Raw genomic sequence first — 25772 nt, forward strand, 5'->3', positions numbered from 1 at the left:
ACGCTGCCATTGAGGCTTTTACTGCTAGTAACCTTTTACCGCCTATTACTCTTTTAGAGCGATTAACTGTAGCTACGGAAGCCGTTTGCACAGCTGCCTTCGCGGCTTCATCAGCCAATTAATTCCCTGCAACGTAAACGCCATCACGCTGATGACTCAGTGTGTGAATCACATGAGTCTTTTGTAGTTGTTTGTGCAAAAGAACTACTACTTGTACCCAAAGCGTTTTGTGCTTGATTGTGCCACCTTTTGAATTTTTGAAACCATTTCGAACCCAGTTCTGCAAGTCTTCATTTTAAGATTCAACGCAGTAATACGAATCGCACACTATTAGTGTGGGGAATTCGCGATCTGTATTTTCAAGCGCCATCTTGAAAGCCTGTAATTCAGCTCGCTGAGCTGTACAGTCTCCTAGTGATTGAGTTTTAGTGACCATAGGTCTGAATTTACCTTCGCGCCAGCGACCTTTAACAATTGCGCATGCAGCACTATAAGCTTGTTTACCCCCAATTGCGGGCTGTGCTGATCCGTCTGTATATATTATACATCCGTAATATTCTAGAGGCAGAATCTCAGTCGGCAGAGGACATTTGTACTCTTATTGCAGGAATTCTTGTGTTTTAAGTAGGGGTCAAACACGTATTCAACGTCTGTTGTTGTGCAGCAAGAGAGTTAACCCATTGTATCCATCTCGGATGTAAAGCTTTTGCATTAGGAATGCTTGCTTTTGTCACTGCTTCTAAGGCAGGTACAGGTGTGACGATCATTATGCGTTTACCCTGCGGTAGAGCTCTCTCCTTTGCTACTGCAGTTTGAACCGCCATCAGAATTTTCTCTGTAGAAGTGAATTTTACTTCCGCTTGTGTGTACAAGTGTGATTTGTATGCTATTGGTACCTTTTCACCTTCATTAAAAGTCAGGTACGTGAATCAGCATCTCCCTGGGATGATTCAGATCACAAGGTTGCGCACATTGTCGCGTGTCTCTAACTTTGTTTTTGCTAACGTCTGTTTGCACTGAACGCAAAATTTCTGTGTGTGTTTGAGTCCAATTAGTTGGTTTGAAATCAGGTTTGATTAGTTCGTAGAGAGGTTTAACTCTTTCTGCGTAATTTAGAACATAAGTTCTTCCAAAATTCAGGAAACCTAGAATTGACTGTAAGTTCTTCAGCTTTTTTGGAGGTTGGAGCAGCGCACATTTCTCTAGAAAGTTTGCTGCCAGGCTTTTGCCCTCACTTGATAACTCGTAGCCTAGAAATAGGACGTTGAGGTGGGCAATTTGTGATTTCTTAAAATTAAATTTGTAGCCCTCAGAGGCAAAACCCAAGTAATATGGTGTCCACCCTTTTCAAGTGCCTGTCCAAATCGTCATCTGTAATATAGATGTCATCGACATATGATAATGCCTCATCATCGTACATTTGTAGTAACTCTGTTACTCTTGCTGAAAATAACCCGGGACTATTCTTAAATCCCTGGGGGAGACGGCAAAATTGTCCCTGTATCGCCATAATTGAGAAAGCGGTCAAATGCCTGCTTTCAGGTGCAATGTTTGGACAGAAAAACCCATTTGAAATATCTAATGTGGTTTTATATTTTTTCCGCTCAATGTTATTCATCAGTACTGCACTGTGTGCATTTTGTACTCCAAATGTTTTGCAACAGGAGTTTAAATGTCTGTAATCCAAAACTAGATGATATGAATTGTCTGGTTTGGAGACAGGAAACAAAGGATTGTTCATTGACGAGGTGCATGTTTCAACCACCCCATGGTATTCAAGTTGATTTAAAATCTCCCTGACTTGTTTTTTAGCTTCTTGCTTGACTGGATGCTGCCTTTGTGCAGTAGGTTGATTTTTTAACTGGATTTCATGGTGAGTGGAGTCCTCATCCCATCCTGCATGATTTTTATATAATGCTGGAGCTTGGGCCAGAGCCCATTTTCTGGCATAGGTGTATTTTTTATGAATAGGAATGTGATTTGAGAAGGCTGGCATAATTACTTCCTCGTCATGTGGGCACTCCCTAACAAATTCAGGTGGCCAGTCTTGTTCAGCTAGAAGAATGTCATAGCCCTTAAAGAGCTTCTCCCAAAAGAGTGCTCTTATTTTTCTAGTTATGTCCCCCTCCATCTGGAGTGTTACTTCATATAACTTGTGGGGTACACTAACCCTGGTGTCGGCAGTTTCAAACTGAATGCATTCATTCAAGTCCACTGTCTCCAGATGATCCATCAGGATCCTGCGTACTATGGTGACTTCTCCTGTGCTGTCTAGCATTGTCTGGGCCCACTCCTCGTTCTTGAGTTTTGTCCTCAAGATCCTCGGCATGTCTGACCTTTATGCTTGCTACCTTCTTTTTGGTGAATTGAGTTTTCTTATTTTTTGGAACGCGCTGTTCTTCTTTGGACTTCATGCGTTCCTCTTTTTATTGTGATCGTCCTCTCCTCTCGGATTTCTGCGAGGAAGTCTGAAAGGTACGAGAGGAACGAGTATCAGTATCTTGATATCTATCAGGTTTTCTTAAAGTATCCCTATTTCTAAGGTTATATCTTTTTTTCAGAGGGCTCCCAAGGGGAGAACTACCTCCCCTTTGGGGGGATCTTCCTCCGTACTGAGAATGTTTCTCTTTAGGAATTGTCCGTTTAGTAATTTCCCACTTCTATAGGAGTAGTGAGATTATTTCTAATAAACACCTTTTCCGGATTTTCTGTTAATTCGGGTTTTACTGGTTTCCCACCCAAACTATCTCTTCCTAGCTCTTCATATGATTTTTCAATAATTCTTGCAAGCTCATATGGTTGGTCTGTTATTTCTGTTTCTTTTAACTTCTGGCGGATTGCCACGGATGCTGCTTCACCTTTGATGTTGGCTAATAGTATAGCCGAGACCTGTTTGAAATCTTTCAGCGATTTCATACCTAGATTTAAGGCCGGTTCTGGACCGTATTCATTTTGAATTTGTCTCAGAACGTCTGGTATCACCGCCATGAACGGTACACCATGGGGTCGATTCCGATTCGGGAAAAACCGCTCCGAATAGCCGTTTGGAGCGTTTTTCCCATACGAATTGTACCCTGCAACGTCCCCCGTACGTACGACGAAGTACGATTCGTACCAGGTGCCGTACTCCGTACGAGTCGTACAAGACACCGTACGACTCTAATCTCCGTACGATTCTCCCTCGGAACCCGCTGTACACGACATCTGAACGGTCGCGGCTGGATTTTACGACCCAGCAAGTACGATACGTGACGGGTATGCACCGTACAACCCTTTTGTTACGGGAGCTGAAAACAGCCGTAAAAGCAGAGTTTGCGCCGAAACAGGTACGGAACGGCCCCCTCAGGTACGGTGCGTACCCCCCATGATCGCAGGGGTACGCACCGTACTCCTGCAATCATGGGGTGTACGAGCCGTACCCCCATTGTACGATCGGTGTACGAGCCGTACCCCCATTGTACGATTGGTGTACTAGCCGTACCCCAGGTACGATCGGTGTACGAGCCGTACCCCCATTGCACGATCGGTGTACGAGCCGTACCCCATGTATGATCGGTGTACGAGCCTTACCACATGTACGATGGGGGTACGGCTCGTACACCGATCGTACAATGGGGGTACGGCTCGTACACCCCATGATCGCAGGGGTACGGTGCGTACCCCTGCGTTCATGGGGTGTACGGACCGTACGGTGTGTATGTGTTTGTGTGCTTTTCCGTATGCCTCGCCCTTACCTGACGTGGACCGTACGAATCTGCTCCTCATACCCCGGTCTGGATCGTACTCCTCGGGTCGTACGGCATGTGTACGAGTCGTACGGTATGTGTACGAGTCGTACGGTTCACGGTTTCAGCCTTGCAATACGTACAGATCGCGACAATTCGGACGGATTCACGGAATATGGATCGTTCTTCGCGACTCAGACGGACAGGTACGATTCGTACAGAGAGGGCTCTGGATACAAATCGTACGGACTTTTTTTTCCCGAATCGGAATCGACCCCCATGTGTTTTTGTGTAGATTGAAGCAAAGACTGTAACCCAAGTGTCGCAGTCCTCCACACGTGGTGCTATCCCCATTGGTAAACACATTGTCAGAATTCTGTGTTTCTCATGAGGTGTACTATCAGGGAATACTGCCTCAATTTGAGTAATTTTTTGTGCTAACCAAAATGGAATTTGTTCCCGTTTGGAAGGCAATTTACCAATGACTGATTGTATAGTCTGTGGTGTAATTGTGTTTGTGGTCCCCTGGTTAGGGGTGTGCTGTGGAATACTTACATTAGGTTGTACTGGTAAGGTCCGCATAACATATTGAACCAATTGTCCATGTATTTTGATTAACTGTTTCAGCTGAGCTAACAGTTCTCGACCTGTCATATTTTCTATGTCAGAATGTGGTGTATAGCTGGCTAGTACCTGCCATGTTGCTCCTGGTCTTCCTAGTGGACCGAGCCTGGTAATGTGATTTTGATGTTGTAGGGCGCCTTTAAACCAGAGCTGATGCTCTTGGTAAGTTAATGGAATTTCAATGTCCTCGTAAGGAACGTATTCCTCTGGAGGTTCCTCTACTTTATAGTAGTGAAACTTGTGTGTTCCTCCATCCGCTGGAGGAAAGTGCATCCTTGAACAGAATACCTCTGTCTGCTGATATTCATGTGCCTCTATAACAAAGATTACTTTACCACCTCTCGATTGTAAGTTATAGTTTTCCTTACGTTTACTGGGATGATTATAGCATCCGGGTCATTCTGTAGCCTATTTCTGTCATCTAGAACTGCTTGAGCTGCAGCTGCAGTTAATTCTTTGTCACTAATCTTTATTTTACTGACTGAATAGTTTACAGAACAAGTTTCAAGGAAACAAAGATTAGGTGCACAATATTTTGGAATACTGTATCCTTCAACGTTGAAAAAACCAAAAACTAATACATAGGATTTTCGTCCTACTCAGTTTTGGTGGATATTATCCTTTCACCCACTCCAGACGTCTTTTGGAGTTTTTACAGGAAAAAGGGGTCTGTGTGAAAAGCACGACTGAGTTACTCTAGTATCTAGCGTTAAATTATCACCTTCCCAAACGTTGGGCGCCATGTAGTGTAGTTCCTATATTCCCAATGGGCTCTACTCATTGGAATAACATATACTATAGTTTAGACGTAGGACTGAAGTCGACTAGGTCTCTATCATATATATTAGACTTAATTGTGAGTGCCAGCTAGCTTAGAGGTCACTAGAAACTTTCTCGAATTTACAAGAAGGGATTTATTTCTGACAACCGCATAAATATGACAACTTTGTTTCCCAAGAATAAGAAATCAATCTCTAGAGTCGCGGAAACAATAGATAGCTATTTTACTCAGTCAATCGTGCATGCTTCGTTTCACCAGAGGTGCTGAGAAAATAGAGAGACAGGCGTTTTCAATATAAAGTATTTATTGAACAGTCTTCTTTCTCAAGCATAAGAAATGTACTGCTACAATCGTAATACTGGTAATAAAGTACAGGCTATATAATACGAACAGTATTATAAAGTAGTACTGTAAAAGCATGATATGGTTTCTAAGCCATAAATTGCTTTAAAACGTATAAAATACATACAGTGAGAAAATGATGGCTAAGAGTACTCAACTGGTGCTTCTAAAATACGCCTACCTCGGTGTACCTGACCTAAGCCTAGCACAAGGGAAGAAGTAAGTGAGGAGTAGTTTGAGTTTAGTATTTTCAGGGATCACTGACATAATATCGATGACACAAATATAGACTTACCAAAATATTGAGTAAAAAATATAGAATGTCAAAATATCGAATCCCTATCTCCAAACAGGTAAGTACAAAAATATCGAATCAAAAATATTGTTGTAAAAAATATAGACAGTCAAAATATAGAATTTTTTAAATAATTAAAAGTAATTAAAAATTAATAAAATAATAAGTATAACTAACTTAAACATACGTAAACATAATTAAATTACCTTAAAATTAATAAATAATGAATGTAACAATTTTTTTTAACTTTTTTTAATACATATATATATATATAAACGTAGTATTAATAAAAAATAAACAATATATTTACCGTAGGATAGTGAGAGGGTTACATTTACTATTACCACTCCAGTGAGTGCAACAGTAAAGAAAACATTGGATAGCGTAGCAGTAAAAATTACTATTCCCACTCCAGTGAGTGCAACAGTAGGGAAAGTGTTGGATAGCGTAGGGGTAAAAATTACTATTCCCACTCCAGTGAGTGCAACAGTAGGGAAAGCGTTGGTTAGCGAGAGAGTAAAAATTACTATTCCCACTCCAGAGAGTGCAACAGAAGGGAAAGGGTTGGATAGTGTAGGGGTAGAAATTACTATTCCCATTCCAGTGAGTGCAACAGTAGGGAAAGTGTTGGATATCGTAAAGGTAAAAATTACTATTCCCACTCCAGAGAGTGCAACAGTAGGGAAAGCGTTAGATAGCGTAGGGGTAAAAATTACTATTCCTACTCCAGTGAGTGCAACAGTAGGGAAAGCATTGGATAGCGTAGGGGTAAATATTACTATTCCCACTCCAGTGAGTGCAACAGTAGGGAAAGCGTTGGATAGCGGGAGGGAAAAAATTACTATTCCCACTCCAGTGAGTGCAACAGTAGGGAAAGCATTGGATAGCGTAAATGTAAAAATTACTATTCCCACTCCAGAGAGTGCAACAGTAGGGAAAGCATTGGATAGCGTCGGGGTAAAAATTACTATTCCCACTCCAGTGAGTGGAACAGTAGGGAAAGCATTGGATAGCGGGAGGGTAAAAATTACTATTCCCACTCCAGTGAGTGCAACAGTAGGGAAATCATTGGATAGCGTAAATGTAAAAATTACTATTCCTACTCCAGAGAGTGCAACAGTAGGGAAAACGTTGGATAGCGTAGGGGTATAAATTACTATTCCCACTCCAGAGAGTGCAACAGTAGGGAAAACGTTGGATAGCGTAGGGGTATAAATTACTATTCCCACTCCAGTGAGTGCAACAGTAGGGAAAGCGTTGGATAGCGGGAGGGTAAAAATTACTTTTCCCACTCCAGTAAGTGCAACAGTAGGGAAAGTAAATACTTCATATATGAATAAAAATAAATTAAATATTAAGACCAATTACAAAATAGTTAAAATAATTAACAATTTCATATAATATATTAATTATAAATTAAAAATACAAATACAAATTAATTATTCAAAATATACCTACTAATACAAATTATTTACCAATTAACAATAAATTAATTAACAACTAAAAAATCATTACAATTACAAAAAAAAAAATAATAAATACATTTAAATATTTAATTAATTACAATTAAATTACTTCCCACCCTATTCCCCTATAAACCCGCAACAGAAAATAAATTAATACAATTAACATAATTATCAATTAATCAATTAATTAAAATCAACTACCAATTATATTTTAATTAATGACCTTTTAAAAATGTATATAACAATTAATTCAAATTAAATATAAAAAAAATTAAAGAATTTAATTAATTATAATTAATTATTTCCCACCCTATTGCCCTATAAACCCACATCCCGCTACAGGAAATAAATAAATACAATTTGAATAATTATCAATTAATCAATTAGTTAAAATTACAAAATAAATACCAATAAATAAATTAAAATATTTAATTAATTATAATTAGATTACTTCCCACCCTATTCCCCTATAAACCCACAACCCGCTACAGAAAATATATTACTAAAATTAACATATTTATCAATCAATCAATTATTTAAAATTAATTACCAATTATATTTTAATTAATTACCAATTAATAATTAATTAACAATTAATTCAAAATAAATACCAATGAATAAATTAAAATATTTAATTAATTATAAATAAATTACTTCCCACCCTATTCCCCTATAAACCCACAACCTGCTACAGAAGTATATTACGCAAAAATAAAAAATACTATTAACTTACTTACCTCAAATTCAATATTTTTGTAGTCTATATTCTGTCCATTCTATATTTTTGTTGTCTATATTCTGTCCATTCGATATTTTGTCCATTCTATATTTTTGATTCGATATTAATGCTATTCTATTAGATATTCATGCTATTCTATTCGATATTTTGGTAGTCTATATTCTGTCCATTCGATATTATGTCAATACCATATTTTTGATTCGATATTAATGCTAATCGATATTAAAAACTCTATAATTTGAGTGAATACCATTTTCTGCCAAGAATCTAATCAAGAATTCTCTACGGGTCTAATCAGCTCCGTACCTTGGTTTAGAATGAATGAGGTCTTATATCTCTCTCTCAGGACTCGATTTCCCAGCAACCCGTAAGGGTAGCCTGGAAACACTGGAGCTGGATTTCTCGGCAGGAGAAAAGATAGGGTCTCTCAGTGCGTCAGCTGGAGGGTCGGCTTCCTTCGACACTTGCTGCTGCAGGGCGTCGGAAAAGTAGTTAGTCGATCTGCTTCAAAACCACTGTGTATTTGATGGGCAAATCTAGGCATATTTATACTTTGAAGGTGCCGGGTTTGACGTGTGATTGGACTTAATAACGTCATCAAAGACTCAGTTCTTCGAAAAGTCCATGATTTCCTAGATAAATTAGTATTCAGGCAAGGGGATGTCCCTAGCTGCTCGTATTTGGGCTGCATAGGCTCAGTCTAAATATGGTAATGATTTCTATGCCTATATAAGGATTGGATAATGTATACCTATATAAGGGCATGAATCGGGAACATTTACACTAGGGTCCTAGATTCATTTACAACAGCCTATCCTGCCAATAGCAATTCCACTTTTGTATCACTGTCTGGGAGCAATGCGCAAAGACCAACTGCCACTCTATTCACAGTCTTAGAACACAGGCGCCAAGTTTCAAATGGTTAGGCCAAGGAAATACCAAAAAAGACATTTTCACGTATTTTATTTAAAATCTGTCTTTACCATATAGTATAGTAGAGTATTGTAAATTACAATTCCTTTCAGAACAAACATGACGTTTCTACCTGTGCCAAACCAAAGTTAGCACTTATTACTTAAAAATATCAGGATCACAATTGGCCGTTTAAAACTGCCCCCCCCCCCCTGAGCTGCAATGGCAGGCCCGAGACATATTTTAGAGTGCTACTTAGTAGGGGTGGGTGGAATTTGCAAAGTTGTGAAGTTCCTTTTTGCAAAATTCCGCAAAATGGCAAAAAATCTCTGCTAACACGTAGAATGTTGCGTGCTCAGGGAGATTTTGCTGCGCCCCTTGAGGTTTCATTTTTGTAACAGGAGCATCGTGCCAGAATGAATCCAGCCCTGATATTTATCAAAGAATTGAATCCAGCCTCCATTGTAATGCCAGGAGCAATTTTAGACTGACGAATATGGAAGGCCTCCTGCTGCAGCCCACCCTCAACCTGCATAGGCTTTGAGAGCCTTTGTGATTAACTTCACCCTGTTTGACAGAACCCATCTGCCACCAATCTCCCTGGTTCCCCAAGTCTCTACGAGGACCAGCCTGAGTTTGTGTGTGCTGCATTCTCTATCAGCGTGGAGGACACCCATGATCCTCTGTGCCTAATTCCTATCTCTGTGGTTGAGCAGTCTTGCCTGTCCTTGCAACTCCGGCCTGGCTGCTGAACTTCTCTCTTGTTCACATTCTTCACACCTGCAGCTACCATGCCTAGTCAAACAACTGAAGGAATTACAAAAATGGTGCCTCCTACACAGACTGTGTCCAGATAGTGCAGTTCCCCTAGACTGCACAAGGGAACCAGAACCGTTTTGTGCCATACCTTTACTCAACTGGAGTACTTTATATTCCAGGCTGCTGGAATTACCTTTAATACAGGGGCCTAGCTTCCATTGTTGCAGACACAGGGGCCCAGAGGCCTGATCGGCCCACTGAACCCTGACTATTGGTGCAGTCATAATTCAGCCAGCAGTCAGAGGGCCCATTTCCTTCTTTACGCTAAGTCATCTGACCCACTGTCTACCTTCCTGCTTTAATAGCCTGGATCTCCACATGGAATTCCGCCTTTTATTAGTTGGGGCACATAAGAGGGAATAGTAGTGTGGACATGGATTACTTGTGCAGATTTCTGCATGATGTTCCCTCTTTCTGGGGTTTAATGTTCCCATTTACATACAGCAGAGGATAAATGAGAAAGAAACTTCCTTGACTGAAGAGAGTGTAGGGGAAGGAAAGGGAACAATAATTAAGGCATAGTGGAGCATTGTATGCTCCCCACTTCCACAGAAAAGGTATATAAAGGGCCAGGGGACAAGACATGGGTGTTTTTTGAAGCCAACGCCTAATGCTATTTTACTGGATGAAATTACCAGCCAGTAACAAGTGGGTATGGTGTCCCCATACCCAGTAAAACCAGGGGGCAGATTTACAAGCCCCTTGCGCCACTTTTGCGTCATTTTTCCCATGTCCCAGGAGCCGCAAGGGAGTCCACGAGTGCAACGGACCCTCCCCCTTGACACTGGGGGCATTATCTTCGACCTCGCGCCTCCCGCTTTGCGGGAGACGCAGCGGTTGCTGCCGCAGGACCCAGGAGCAAAAGGGAGTCCACGAGTGCAACGGACCCTCCCCCTTGACCCCGGGGGCATTATCTTCAACCTCGCGCCTCCCGCTTCGCGGGAGACGCAGCGTTAGCGGCGGCAGGACCCAGGAGCCGCAATGGAGTCCACGAGTGCAGCAGACCCTCCCCCTTGACACCGGGGGCATTATCTTCGACCTTGCGCCTCCCGCTTCGCGGGAGACGCAGCGTTTGCGGCGGCAGGACCCAGGAGCCGCAAGGGAGTTGACGAGTGCAGCGGACCCTCCCCCTTGACACCAGGGGCATTATCCTCGACCTCGCGCCTCCCGCTTCGCGGGAGACGCAGCGTTTGCGGTGGCAGGACCCAGGAGCTGCAAGGGAGTCCACGAGTGCAGCCGACCTGCCCCCTTGACACCTGGGGGCATTATCTTCGACCTCGCGCCATCCGCTTCGCAGGAGATGCAGCGTTTGCGGCGGCAGGACCCAGGAGCCGCAAGGCAGTCCACGAGTGCAGCGGACCCTCTCCCTTGACACAGGGGACATTATCTTCGACCTCGCGCCTCCTGCTTTGCGGGAGATGCAGCGTTTGCGGCGGCAGGACCCAGGAGCCGCAAGGGAGTCCACGAGTGCAGCGGACCCTCCCCCTTGACATCAGGGGTGATTTAAGCAAGCAATACTTCCGGCCCGCTGGACGCGTGCGGGCTTGTGCCGGGCTAAGCCCGGGCAAAGGGCGGGCCATCTGTGGTTGTCCGGGGCCACAGGAGGCCGGGCAGGGCCACCCCTATTTCATCTGCTGTTTGCTGCTGCAGGCCATTAAAGGTACTGTTCATTCCAAACTGTCTAACACCCAACGCATGAAGAGGGGCTGGAATCCCTGCCTGTCTGATTATCTGACAATCCTTTCGCATCCCAAGAGACTGTTTGCTGTTGCTCCCCCTGAGTTTGTCAAATCCCCGTTCCCAAAACTCTCCATCTATTACCTATATCATTAGTTAAGAGTTATGGGAAAATGAAAGTTTATGGAGGACGGGGGTGCACCCACCAGTAAAAAGGGGAAAAAAGCTAAAAAAGGCACCATGCGGCCATGAACTGCATCCTAACTCGAATTGAAGACATAGTCGCTGAGTGTTAACAGACCCTAGCCAGTAACAGTGCCACGCCTCTAGCCACTGACGTCCAAATGTCCCCTGGTGTTGCATCCAAGCTGAAACAAAAATGTATCCCCACCATGTTTACCAGCCAGAACCCTCGCAAGCTGAGCCCCAGCGCTTTGCTAAAAGCAGGTCCAGACCCTGATCTTACTGCCCAAAAAACATCAGAGCCAGATCCCAGTGAAGGGCCGGATCAGGACCTGGTTATACTCCCATTGGTTCAATGTTCTAATAGGTTTGCTCCTCTTGATTCACATTGTGCAGTCATAGTGGAAAATTCCAGAGTACCAGCGAGGGGCAATTGTGATAGAGCAAATGGGGAGGGGGGGACCCAGTGGTAACCTATGTATGACCACCATGTTGGATCTTCTTGATAGGATACAATCCCTGGAAAAGTTAGTGACAACCCTAGCAGAGAAGGTGGAGGGTCTGGTAAAAGGAAGGATGATAAGAGGTCCAGACCCCCCTGCACCTCCTCCTCGGGGGAAACCAATACCTGCGAACCTGGCTAGTTGTGTCCCACAGAGAGTAGCGCCACCAAAAGTCCCTCTCCCCTAAGACTAATGATATGAAGGGTGGTGGGTGGGCAAGTGGACCACCAGATACCTCTAGGTCCTATGCTGATTCCTTGAGCTACAATTTGCTACCAGGGCCTTCTTTGGGGCAAGCTCCTTCCATGAGGCTTAAACAACCAGTGGCTCGCTACATTCCAGAGGCAAACAGGTCCTCATCATCCATAGGTGCTCAAGGGTTTTTACCACCCCGCCCTGTGGCAAGTCCAATTGTGTATATGACCCATGTTCCCAAATTAACTATGGTAGGGGGCTATGAAAGTAACGAATCAATACACAATAAATCTATTCATTGGTTGAGGCACACAAGGGGGTGTAGATCTATTATAAGAGACGACATGACAGTAAGTAGGATAACTAGGGCTGATTCCATAACAGATTGTGTGGAGATAGAATTCTCAGATTCCACCATAGCAGAGAACCTTTTAACCCTTGACTACAGATCACCTCCCGACCACTCTTCTATTCAGATCCGACGGTTTCCCCTCTGGACACCGGTTCGTGCACCAGAGGACTCAGGGCTGAGTCAAATTGATTGACTAGCAAGCACACACACTCTCCCCTTGGGCCAGGATCTGCACAAACCATGTGGAAACGATCCGAGTCAGGCCCCCCCAGGACAAGCAGTTGTTGCTTCTTCGACTAGCGGGGATTTGGCACCGGACAAGGTCGATCGACTAGGGAGAAGTCCAGCTAACGATGAGAACTCCAGACAGAGAACAGCGGGGGTCATCCAGTTCATATCCTGGAATATAGCAGGCTTACAAAAAAACCTAGCCGACCAGGATTGAAATGATTTCATAGATAACTATGATATTATTCTATTCCAGGAGACATGGAGTCTGGTCCCTCTCTACAAGCCTGGGTTCACTACATACCATATCCCCGCAACCACCTCAGGCAGGGGGCGTCCATCAGGGGGACTCATTATCTGGTTGAACATTGAGCTGAACTGGCGAGTATCAAAACGTGCTACCCCATCCCAGGACATTCTCCATATTTCAATTGTAGGGAATGAGGCTAATGCCAATCTGGAAATTTTAACATCTATGCTAGAGGGTCCTCGGGTGCCCAGGCTAGTTCTACCATATCAACACTAGAGATGGAATTGTCATCCATCAATACCAATGCAGGGATCATCGTTGCTGGTGACTTCAACTGCACCTTTGAACCCTTATGCAACGAGGATATTTTGGGTATTGGGGACGAGGACTCCAAGTGGACTATAACCCAACTCAGCCTGGCCCATATTAAGAGATGGACCCAGAGAGCTTTACAAATTAATGCCCTAACACTGGAGTATAATCTGCGAGCGGCAAATGGTAGAACTCGATCGGATTCTATGGGCGCATGCGCTTACAATAGATCTAGGTCCCCATCACGCATCGAATATATTCTATTAGATGTAGGGTCGTGGGCCGACCCTATTGACATGGAGGTGGTCCCCAGGTGCGACAGCGACCACAATCCGCTATGTATGCGGATGAAGCGTGCACAGGATACTACATCTATCGAGCCACCTGGCCCCTAGAGGCAGTTGACAAGGGAGATATTACAGTCCAATTTTAACCGTCGCCTGAGATGGAGTAAGGTCGCCAAGCAGGAACCCACCCTGGAAAGCATTACGGAGGCCATAAATCATAGCATCTTGGAACTCGACGACATAACGAGTCACCCCCCAGTGGCCCCGCAGGAGTCAAAGCTTACGAAAGTTTACAAGGAGGTCATCGGGAAGGTAGGGGAGTTCTTCCTGGTCAAAGAAAACGGCGGCCGTAAGGCCCCTAGTCCAAAGGCTGCTAACCCTTGGTATTCCGAGGCCTGCAGGACCAGGCGGCGGGAACTGTCAAAGGCCCTAAGAGAAAAAGACCAACCCAATATAGTCGTAGCGAGGAAAATCAACTACCGGATGGTGGATATAGCCAAACGTCTGTGGGAGGAAATGCACTGGCAAGATTTGAAATCTGCTGCCCAACTGAAAGACTCCACTAGATTCTGGGAGCTAATTAGCATTGTCACCAGAAAAGGAGTAGACCATACATCAAACCATATAGTGGGGCGCCAATGGTATGAGCACTTTTATGGCCTGTATTCCAGTGGGGTAGAGAACACACCCATTGAGCTGGCGCTAGGATCTACCCCCCTGAGCCCCACACTCATGGGGATCTGTTTGGATTAAGAGAGGTACTTTCGACAATCACAACAATTGCCTCGGGCAAAGCCGCAGGCCCTAATGGTCTCCCGGGGGCACAATTTATTCTCTGGATCCTCAACCTCATTTCGAGTGGACACCCAGTGCCCGACTCATGGAAGGGTGCTGAGGTAGTGGCCATTTATAAGAAAGGGGATCGGGAGGACCCTGCCAACTATAGACCGATCAGTTTGATCAATGTAGCCCAGAAAGTGGTTGGTAGGGTCCTTCTGACAAGACTGAGGTCCTGGATTGACGAAGAGGGCATTTTGTCACATTTCCAGGCTGGGTTTAGACAGGGGATTGGCACGATGGACCAGGTCTTCCGATTTCTTGCTCTCTACTGGAAGTCTGTTACAATCAAAAAGGGCAGCCTTTATTTGGCATTCATTGATTTAAGAATGGCCTTCGACCTGGTCCCTCGTGCCAAGCTATGGCAGACAATGTTCGATCTTGGCACCCCCGCCCCAATTCTGGACCTCATTAAAAGGCTCCACGAGGGGAATTACGCTAGAGTGAGGTGGGGTAATGAGATTCAACTGACTGAGAGGATAGCGGTCAAGAGAGGGGTCCGCCAGGGCTGTGTTATGGCCCCGACCCTGTTCTCCCTATTCGTTAATGGAGTGGTGGACCACTTGAGGGAGGACGGGGCCGACGCCCCAACCCTGGCTGGCGAAAAATCCCCACACTGCTCTTTGCGGATGACACGCTTTTGATTTCAAAAAGTCCCATGGGGCTACAAAAACTACTTGACCGCTTCACCCAGTTTTGTGATGTTAGAGGCTTGATTATTAATACAACCAAAACCAAACTAATGGCCCTGGCTCCATCGAAAAACTTTAAAAACAACATCAGATTAAATGATACCCCCCTAGAACTTGTCGAGGCCTTTGACTATCTAGGAGTGAGGTTAAACAGTCGGATGACCTGGTCCTCGCACCTGGCCAAAATGCTCCTCAATCACAAGAGAATGTCGGGGGCTAATTCCAAACATCAGCGCCTCTCCTATAGTCGACCTGTGGCCCCGCCATTAAGGTCTATGAGGTTAAGGCCTTGCCCTCATTACTATAGGGAGCGGAACTGTGGGGTTTCGAGAAGGTCACAGACCTAGTAATATCAGAGAACAAGTTCTTTAGAGACTTGGTCTTGCTTCCTCCATCGACCCCACTGGTTCCGCTCCGCTATGACCTCGGAAGACATCCAATAAACGACGTGGCAAGATTGGGCCCTTTATTGTTTTGGACACGCCTTAGAAGGTCCCCAGAGTTATGCCACTATGCTACTGCATTGACCGAACTAAAAGAACTTGATGTGGGCCACAAGATAGTCTGGCTATCCAATTTGAAACAGCTAGTGGGGGATATAGGTCTGGGGGAAGCTTGGGTGAGTCAGAACCCGCCGCCCAAAGTAGTTGTAAAAAAGGCATATTGGGATAGGGTGGCTGCGGCCGCTGTAAGAAGCGAGAACCGCGGTACAGTGACAGAAATCTACTTGAGCGTTAAGCCTGTGCCTATACTAGAATCTCTCCTAGATCTTATCGGGTCCCCGAAAGATAGGGCCCTGTACCTGAAGTTCAGGTTTGGCACCCTCCCATTGAACGACTTTAGAGCAGGTTGGCGGCACCTGAGGGGGAGTGACTTGGGGTGACCGGGCTGCGCCTCCCCTACGGAATCGGTCGCCCATTTCCTCTACGCCTGCCCAGCTTATGGCCAGGCGAGGAGGAAATGGCTGAAACCCGTTTGTTCCAACCTAGGTTGTAGAGACCACAGGGTGGCGCAGCGTATTCTGTCATCGGAGACCTCGATTCCCAGCCTAATTTGTGGGATGGCTAAATATCTGGGCTGTGCCTGGTTGAGGAGGATGAAACTTTCTAGGATGAGCCAAGCATAGGCTGTGGAACTGCTGATTGCCACCCTGTAACAATGTGCATTTCGTCTCTTTATGTCAAACCATTTTTTTTTTTTCAGAACAAAAATGTCAAACCATTTTTAACTGCTCATCCAATACATGACTAATTTGTCTGACAATGCATGTACTATGTATTATATATTATGGGCCTGATTCACAGAACTAACTTAGGACGAAATCCTAAACTTACTACTTTTGGTATTCACAGAAGGTATTTAGTAGTAGTAAAGTTAGGATTTTGTCTTAAGTTTGAATTAAGACAGATTTAAGACTGACTTAAGACAAAATCCTAACTTTACTACTACTAAATGCCTTCTGTGAATACCAAAAGTAGTAAGTTTAGGATTTTGTCTTAAGTTAGTTCTGTGAATCGGGCCCTACGTATGGACTTTGCTATATATTGCACGTTTGTAAATATTGTGTATTGTTTTTTAACTGGGAGAAGTTTTTCCCCTTCACCCTTTTTACAATGTTTTTATACTTTTTATGATATTGTATATCGAATAAAGCTATATACAATACAATATATATAGCCATAGACACTAGATGAGTCTATATCACTTGGGACATTGGATCCAGGCAAGGGTTTTCCTTTTACAAAGCAATGTAATCTGGCTTAATTGAGCTGAACTAGGACTACAGCTGTCAGAGTGCATTGTCTATGGAATTTGAATCTCCTGGTAACATGGAGTCAATATGTAACCCTATATGCAGAACCACCTTTAGGATTGATTATATACCTCCACAACACTGTTAGGCCCTTTACCTTGGTAGTGCAGAAGTTACTTTTCATAACACAGATCCTCCACGGAATTTGGGCCTGTGAGAAATGTAGTCAAAGGCGCCCAAACCTCTGCTCGAGCACGAGGATCATAAACAAGCTATTCCAGGTTCTTACCCATCTGAAATGTCCTAATACTCTCTATTAAGCTCTCGTGTTACAAATCATAGCTGGGTGTGATGGTTTTTATTTCAGTCACAATGCCTGAAACCTACAGTTCCCAGAGTCCACTCGGATGACCAGTTTTGCAGAGGTGGAAAGCTCTTCCTCTTTGACACAGCAGAGTTTTCAAGCATTCATATGCCCAATTTGTCAGATATGAGTAGTTCCCCTCTGGTATTTGTGCCGCAGGGAATCAACATATTAACAGAACCATAATTACACTGGAAGAAGAGAAAGAACAATTGAAAGACTGCACATTGTTTTCGAATAAAGTGACTTTCTACAAAATATCACTTTTGCTTACTTAATTGTTCGGTACACAGTGCTATATCACCAAGGAATAAAATAAATAACATTTGGAGGAGATACTGAATTAGATTCTTTTTTTCTTGAAGCATCCCTTCTCCTGCGATGACCGAAAGCGATACGACCCCCTGCGGGTCTCCAAAACGAAGGAGCAGACATCGACGTCTTTAAGGCTGACTTTAAAAGCTTCTTACAAGAAGCAATCTAGCAAGTGGATGGCCATTTTTCTGGCTATTTCACAACCAATCTTCTTTTCAGAGTTTTACTGCACTGCACCTGGTGTTCACGGCCATTATACGGGACCACGGTGTTCCTTATTACCATACTAATTACAAATTGTGTGCCCTACGAGTACCAATTAACAATGACAATAGAAAATATTATTTTACAATTACGTTAAGAATACTGAAAATCTATACTACCTACTTCCTTCTACAACAGCACAGATCCGCATATGTATTGTACTGCCTACGAGATGCTAACAAGGACTCTGCTCATTTACATCTTCTGCTGCTCCTTTTCAACACCCTATCATATCGATACCCTGTAAAAAAAAAAACAGTATTTATGTATTTTCCAATAAAGCGTTCCTGCTCCCATGAGTCCTGCTCAGCACTTTGTAAAACTATGTAAAGAAGTAGCATTTGTGTTTTAAGTAATTATAAAATGTAAACATAGTTCCATAACCTTTTCTCATTTACTTCCTCTTTCTTAATGTGTCTTGGCTGAACTAACTACACACAAGGCTTGGTAGAGGTCAAAGGATGATCACGTGGTAATGTAGATCATGTAGGTTAACAGTTTCTACTGCCCTCATGCCCCCGAATTCCGGATCGCGAAAGTTTCGACATTTTCGCGTTCCGCGTGGAACGCAAAAATGCCGAAATGTTACATGTTCCGCGAGCGGAACGGAACTTGCTGCCCACCCCTACTACTTTGTTGGGTGGCAAAATAAGTACTGCAAGCCCACTGATAGCGTTTAATTTACATGCCCTGGGTACATGTAGTACCACTTTACTAGAGACTAATAAATACATTAAATGTGCCAGTCAAGAGTAGCCCAACTTCACTATGTTTTAAGGAGTGAGCACAAGTACTTTGGCATTGGTTGGCAGTATTAAATTGTTCAGTGTCCTAATGCCAATAAAAATGTAATTCAGCAAACAGGAGAGGAAAAGGCAAAAGGTTTGAGGGAATACCATATCAAAGGCAATCAGGTCTAACACTATGCATACCTGCTTCTGCTTAGGTTCTGCTTTTCCTGACTGCTTTACCCTTGCAGAATATTTTTTCTGGAGATGCAGGGTGCCTTATCCTCCTTCATCCTCGCTGGATCTGCAGTGGCCACTGCTCTTTGCTGCCCCTTTGTTCCCCATGGACTGGAGGCGGAGGTACTAGAAAGCCTGCCTCTCCTCACTGGAATTCTGGACCTAAACAGGGCCTGATAAGCACCTCCCCCTGCACTTTCTCACATACTGTGCTCCCCTGTCCAAAACAGGGACCAGTCTCCTTCTACAGTCGATGTCCTCCATCAGAGCACAGCTCCATTGTCCCACTTGTCATCTTTTGGTTCTTAGATTGTGGCCCTATTGTGTCATTGAAGTCTTGTGGTTTTCAGCAACTTCTTTTGGAGCAGTTACTTGGGTGCCGAAAGCCCTTCCTCAGTGGGAGCACTACTTAGGGCCACCTGACTCTTTATCCTTGAGGGGAGGGATGGAGATATTGTTCTGGTGCTTGAGTGGAACAGTAATGATGACGCAGTGGACAAAGGGCCACCGATGTCAGGATCCTCGCTTTGTTCCCCCCTCACCCTATATTCCTGTACAGAAGGACTGGCTTCTTAATCTTTGCAGGTCACCGGCCTTATTTCTGCCTGCTATGTCCAAGGTCAATCCCCAAAATGATCAGTAAAGACAGGTACCCTATCATCTTGAGGTCTTGGTATTGATCCTTCACCTCACAAAAGTCCTTTCAGGTTGTAACTTCAAACCCCCAGAGATCACTTTTTCTTTTATGTGCTTTTTAACTTAACAGTCAATATCATACACATCAAATCTTGTCTGAAACCACCATTAGATATACATTTTAAAATGAGTGCTCTATACGAGCAAAAGCCAACTCTGTCATCGTAACCTAATCTTTTAATCCTTGAGAAATGTACCGAGAAATATTTGTCCAATTACTTCCTATCACTAACAGCTTTCAAAATGCTAAATCAAAATTAAGTAACTTCACCACAAGTATGTAAGTATAAGGATGTGGGCGTTTGTTAGAGTCAATGTTATAAGGCAATGTTCCTTGCACCTCTTGTGTGCCCTTCTTCAGAATAGTGTTATATTTTGTGAAGATTCCTCAGTTTCCCAAGGAATGGGCATCTTTTTTCGTGTGCTCATCAGTTTTATGAATCTTTTGTGAGTTTTAAGATTTTCATTGACTCCGTGAATCTGTGATACCATAGCGTAACTCTCAGTATTACTAACTCTTCTGAAGTTGTCTCCAATGTAAGAATGAGGAAATTTACTAAAAGGTGATGCAATGCAGCACAACAATAAAAGTTGCAGTGCTGCTCTGTGCAGCTTTGAGTAAAAGGGAGAGAGCAGGATAGCACCATATCTACTAAGATATTGCACTGTTGCTCCATCCACTGGTGCTTGCACACTTTTGGGTGCCTTGGGCCAACACACACACCCTGGGACCAGGTGTATCTTTCCAATACAACATACTATGCTTTTACATAATTATAAATGTTTCTAACGTTGTATATGTGCTGTACATTATAGCACACATACAAATTTAGAAATGTTTTGACATATAAACCTTTCTCACAAATTACGCCTGTCTCGAAAATTTGCAATTGTTGACGCAAAAGCCCATCAACAAATGTTTAGTAAACACAGAGCTGTATTGTAACCCATGGACAGTTGCATTGGAACATCCATGTACCAAACATAGAGGCTTATTTACAAGTCCCTTTTCCACTGGTGCATCTCTTTTTTGACACACCAGCAGCGCAGTTTGCTGCCCCATATTTAAAAGGTCACACTAAGCCTCTCTGCATGGCCTTGTAAATATGGCCCCTTTTCATGCATCACTTTGCGTGAAAGGGGTGTGCCATGGGTGTTGCTGTGTGTATTTCAATGCAACACACATGGATTCTGCCGCATTCCCAGATCTACAACATTTCGCAAGCCTGGGAATGCGTCAGAATCCTCTGCCTCCCCATGGGAGGCACAAGGAGGTCCAAAAAGGATAAATACTTTTATTTCTCCTCCTTTTTTCCTCATTCTATGTGTGCTGCATTCTGCAGCACACATAGAAAGAGGAAAGAGCCTCTTGTGATTGTTTTTGTGCAGGAAGGTGTCCCTTCCTGCACAAAAACAAACATCCCACAACGCAGGCACCCTTGCACCATGATGAAAGGGTGCCCACGTTGGCGCATTGCAGTCAATTGTGCGCAAGCGCATGGGACACAGGGATGCGTCATATTGTTGTAAATATGACGCATACCTGTGCTTTTAAAATGAAGCAGTTCGGCGCAGCAAAATGGCTTGCGTTGCTGCTCTGTGTCATTTTGTTGTAAATAAGACCCATAGTATGCCCCTTGACACAAAGTAGCCAGAATTAGTGTACTTTGCATTATTTTGTGCTGCTTTCCAGTGTAAAACATGTTTTGCCTTGAAAAGTATATCCCAAAACCAATGCTTTGCACTGGTTTGCTTCACTTTTGTCATGCACGCCAGGCACAAAATTAAAAATGATTTTGCCTCTTGTCTCTAGACAGTTAACCAGCTCTCGACTCTTCTGACATCCTCCACTGGATAAAAGTAGTCTTGTATTTCATCCAAATATACGTGGCACAATTAAATGTATCAATTTTTATATCTGACACGTATTAAGGAAGTGCCTGCAGGCGTTTACTTTTGGAACTGCTAAGGGGAAAACGTTTTTGCCAAGAGCCCAAAAAATTGGACACAATCTTTAGATGACAGAAAAATGATGTGGCAGATATTGGCATGCTACATGTGATGATGTCAGACGCAACCCGATCGCATTTACCCTATTCCATCCGCCTGTTTAGCTATAAAAAAGAAGCCCATGTTCATCTGAAACACCAGAGGTTAAAGGGGCAGAAACATTGGACGCCTCCTGAAGCCTCTCCAGCTCAGAGATTGCTTGGGGTAAGTTTATTAAGACATAAACCAACTCATTCCGAGGAATGAGCTATAGAGTACATTTTGCAAATAACTCTTCTCAAAACATTGCAGTGTTAGCTTTTGATGAGCCACAGATTTACAGTGCCTTAGATATTTATCTTGTTTGTTTACACCTTTGGAATCAATTCGTAGAGAGATGCTACGAAGACCAATCAACAGACATCGCTGTCATACTGATACCATGGGGGACTAGTCACTTATCCTACCCCAGCTCTTCCCAGGGAGCAGTTTATGTAGCCCTTATTGTCTCTTTTTGATCTTTTAACATGGTCATGCTTAGCCTGTCTAGAGTGATTCCAAAGCCAAACTCATCCCTCAATGGGGTCACTGGCATATGGGTCACATGGGAAGACATTTCACACTTCCTAACCTAAGATCTTCCCACCCACCCAACCCCAGAAATCTCTTTGAAGTATTTAATTAGCAACCTGGGTCATGTGACCGAAGACACTGGTCTACGCCTCCTGAAAGCAAAGGTCATAATACTGTAAGAACTGGTGTCTGTGTAAATTTGCAAATCCCTGCTGTTCCTTGAAATATTCTAGACCCTTTCCAAATCATTCCCGACACTCACCCTAACCATAGCCATAATTCAGTTCAATGTCCCCAAGACCTTGTGCAGAGAAAGACACCAGTCGCCTTGACTGGATCTGTAGCAGCCCAACACCACTACAACCTAGGACAAACAGAGAAGGGAAATTGTTCGATATCAAGAAATGGCAAGGACTTGGGTGATCCTGCTGGCTGAACATCAGGCAGATAAGGCTCTTAGACCTTCCTGCCTAAATCTTAGGCCCAGCCGATGGGATTCCTTACCTACATAGGTCCTGATTCACAAAGGTAAACTTACACTTTGTGTGATAGGTCAGTCCTATATTTTTATGTGTGGAGAGTCTGCAGTCATAAAGATATTACTAGTAAAATACCTTTGTGAATAGCAAACAATAGTAAACTTACACAAACGTGTAAATTTACATTTGTGACTCAGGCCTGCTGTCTGCAATTTTACCCAAATTCCTGGTTAGCTACGAAGGCTGATACCTAGCACCTTGAAACTCCAGTGGCGTAACAAAAAATGTTATTCCCCATCCCTGCAGAATATTATGAGGACCCCGCTCCCACGAGTCTTCAATATCGCTCAAGAAATGATTGCCTTTGGGCTAAATGGGGCCCCCTGGAGGGTTGGGGAACATCTGAGCCACAGGATCTGCAAGGACTTTGCTACTCCCCTGTCACTAGCTCCTACAACCTCTATACCTTACATTGGTACCTAGAAGACTCTGTTAGTGTTATTCGGGGGGGGTGAATCTGGAACTAGGTAACAAAAAACACTGTCATATACCCAACTAAAAAAATGCCCTAAGAGTGGGGTTTGGGTTGGAAAGGGATTTGGGGAGAATACTATGTTAAGGGGTGGAGTGCGTATGGCATTCTGAAATGTAATCATTATGCTTGAAGTGATTAAAATGTGTCCAATTATTTATACCACTGGTGTTGTGTAAAAAGAAGCTTCTGCAAAATAGTTGGTGAGTTTAACAGATTTGTAAGAGAATTTATGCGGCTGGATTCAGGCTCTAAACCTAGTGAGATAGCTGAGGTTGTTGAGTGTTAATTGCAGTGAGTGGGACCCACGGAATGCTTGGTCTGGTGTGTGTGTGTGTGTGTGGGTGTGGGTGTGTGTCTGTTTAGGTGTTTATTCATTTGTATTTTATATTATGTATTTCATAAAGCATGAACATAACTCAAGAGAGCCGCTGGGTTTAACACAGAGAATGTTTCAGAGTGCTCTCACGTTTCCCAGTTCCATCCTATTGTATGTTGGTACATCTTCCGGATGGTAAAATCTGGTAAATTGGCTACAAGCAGAAAACAAGCAGAAAAAGGCAAGGGGGAACCATAATATGGATGAGATACTAAACCGTGCAATCAAAGGTCCTTGAGAGCTCCGTTTCATGTCAGCTGGCGATGTGCATACACAATATTGTGTGGGTTTCGAAAAAACTGAGGGGGATATTCACAAGGATATGGCGGAGAGAGGCGTTAGCCTTCTTGGCTTAACGCCTCTCTCCGCCATTTCGGAAAAGCAAGGCAGCACCATATTCACAAGGACATGGTGCAGCCTTGCTTTTCAACCTGCGATGGCACTAAGTTTCACAACTTAGCGCCAACGCAGGCACCCTTGCACCAGAGTGCAAGGGTGTCTGCAAGCAGGGAGGTTTGTTTATGTACAGGAAGGTGTCCCTTACTGCACATAAACAAACCTAAATGCCAGTTTGCAACGTACATGTGTGCTGCTTCATGCAGCACACATGTAAGTTACAAAACTGCATTTTAAAAAAAAGGTTCGTTCATGTCTGTACATGAAAAACATGGCATTTTGCATTTTTCATGTGTGCTGCATAAGGCAGCACACATGGAAAATGCAAAACTGAGGAGAAATAAAGCATTTCTCCTCGTATTGCCAACTTAAGACTAGGGTTTTCCTGGTCTTAAGTTTGGCGTTAGCCCCTATTTACGCTGCCCTTGTGAACAGGGGCAGTGTAAATATCAATGGGTGTTGAAGTGGAACGCCCACTACAACACCCACTGCTCGCCGCTTTCACGCTAAACACAGCGTGAAAGAGGACCTATTCACAAGGCAGCCTTAAGGCACGTTAAGTGGCTTAACACTGCGTTGTGAATGAGGCGAGGCCCGTATCGCCACCACAACGTCATTGAAAGTGACGTTGTGGTGGCGATAGGGGCTTGTGAATATGCCCCTGAATTTGACGAAATGAAGCATGCAGTGTGACATTGCAACATTGCTGGGCAGCACAGATTGGAGCCAGGGTTAGCATAGCACATGTTTTTGTGTTACATAAATTTCGATTTGAGGTTCATATGATTTTTGATCACTTTTAGAATCCAGGATTTAAATCCAGGGATGCACAATCCAAGGTCAAAATCAATAAATGTGAATATTGCATTAATAAAAGCTGTTTCTTATGTTGAGCAGGAAAGAGCGAGAGCCTAGATGCAATTACCATATCGCCTGCCTCCTCCGACTCACCAACAGTGCTTTACAATTTTGGCATAATTGATTTTGAGATAGAGAAAATAACTAAAATATGCACTTTTGCCGGATATTGGCCTGAAAGCCAGGATTGCTTTGCCAAGCCAGTGAGTGCTGGAAAGCTGTGAGGTTATATGTGAGGGGCCCTAATAGGATTCCCTACCTTTTCCTGTAAAACCTTTCCTTGTGTAAGGTAGCTGGTGCTCGTGTAAAGCGCTCCAATACCTTCGGGTCGACTTCTGCTATATATAACCGCAAAAAAAAAATATATATATAAATATATATTTGATGGTAAAATACCGATTCAGGTGTGCATGCACATGTGTGCCATATGACAGGCAGACCTGCCCTTAGGGCAGGTATGCCTGCCACATGGCCCCCGAATCTTTTTTGGGGGTGCTAGAGGGTGTCAAAGTGACACCCCCTGCACCCTTGTCAAAATCTGTATTTACCGAATCGGTAAATACCGACCGGTAATGCCCCATTCATTCCTATGGGCTTCAAAGCCCATAGGAATGAATGGGGCATTACCGGTCGGTATTTACCGATTCGGTAAATACAAATATTTACCGATTCGGTAAATGGAACATCTGGATGTTCCTACATCTCCACCCCTTAGATTTACCGATTTTTAATTACCGAATCGGTATGATTCGGTAATTAAAAATCGGTAAATCTATTTTACCTACATCGGGCCCTAAGTACCATCCACAAAAGTGTGATAGGCGAAGGCCCAAGATATTTGGCCGAAATTTTTCGGCCACACGTTCCTGGGCGCTCTCTGCGTTCTAGCAGTCAACAGTTACTGCAGATACCTAGAATAAAGAAGTCCAGACAAGGAGGCCGAACGCTGGCTCATGTGGGACCAGTGCTCTGGAACTCTTTACCTCTTGA

The 25772-nt window shown here is 43.7% G+C and overlaps 1 protein-coding gene across 1 annotated transcript in view; it reads left to right on the plus strand.

The window, feature by feature from the left end:
* The first annotated feature begins 21668 nt into the window (after window positions 1-21668).
* Window positions 21669-25772, plus strand: part of LOC144766744 (uncharacterized) — a 604477-nt gene continuing 600373 nt past the window's right edge. Inside the window, exon 1 of the mRNA XM_078650492.1 lies at window positions 21669-21790. The gene's annotated coding sequence lies outside the window, so the exon portion shown is untranslated. The remainder of the gene's footprint in view (window positions 21791-25772) is intronic.

Source organism: Lissotriton helveticus, chromosome 7 (assembly GCF_964261635.1).
Source record: "Lissotriton helveticus chromosome 7, aLisHel1.1, whole genome shotgun sequence".
Lineage (NCBI taxonomy): Eukaryota > Metazoa > Chordata > Amphibia > Caudata > Salamandridae > Lissotriton > Lissotriton helveticus.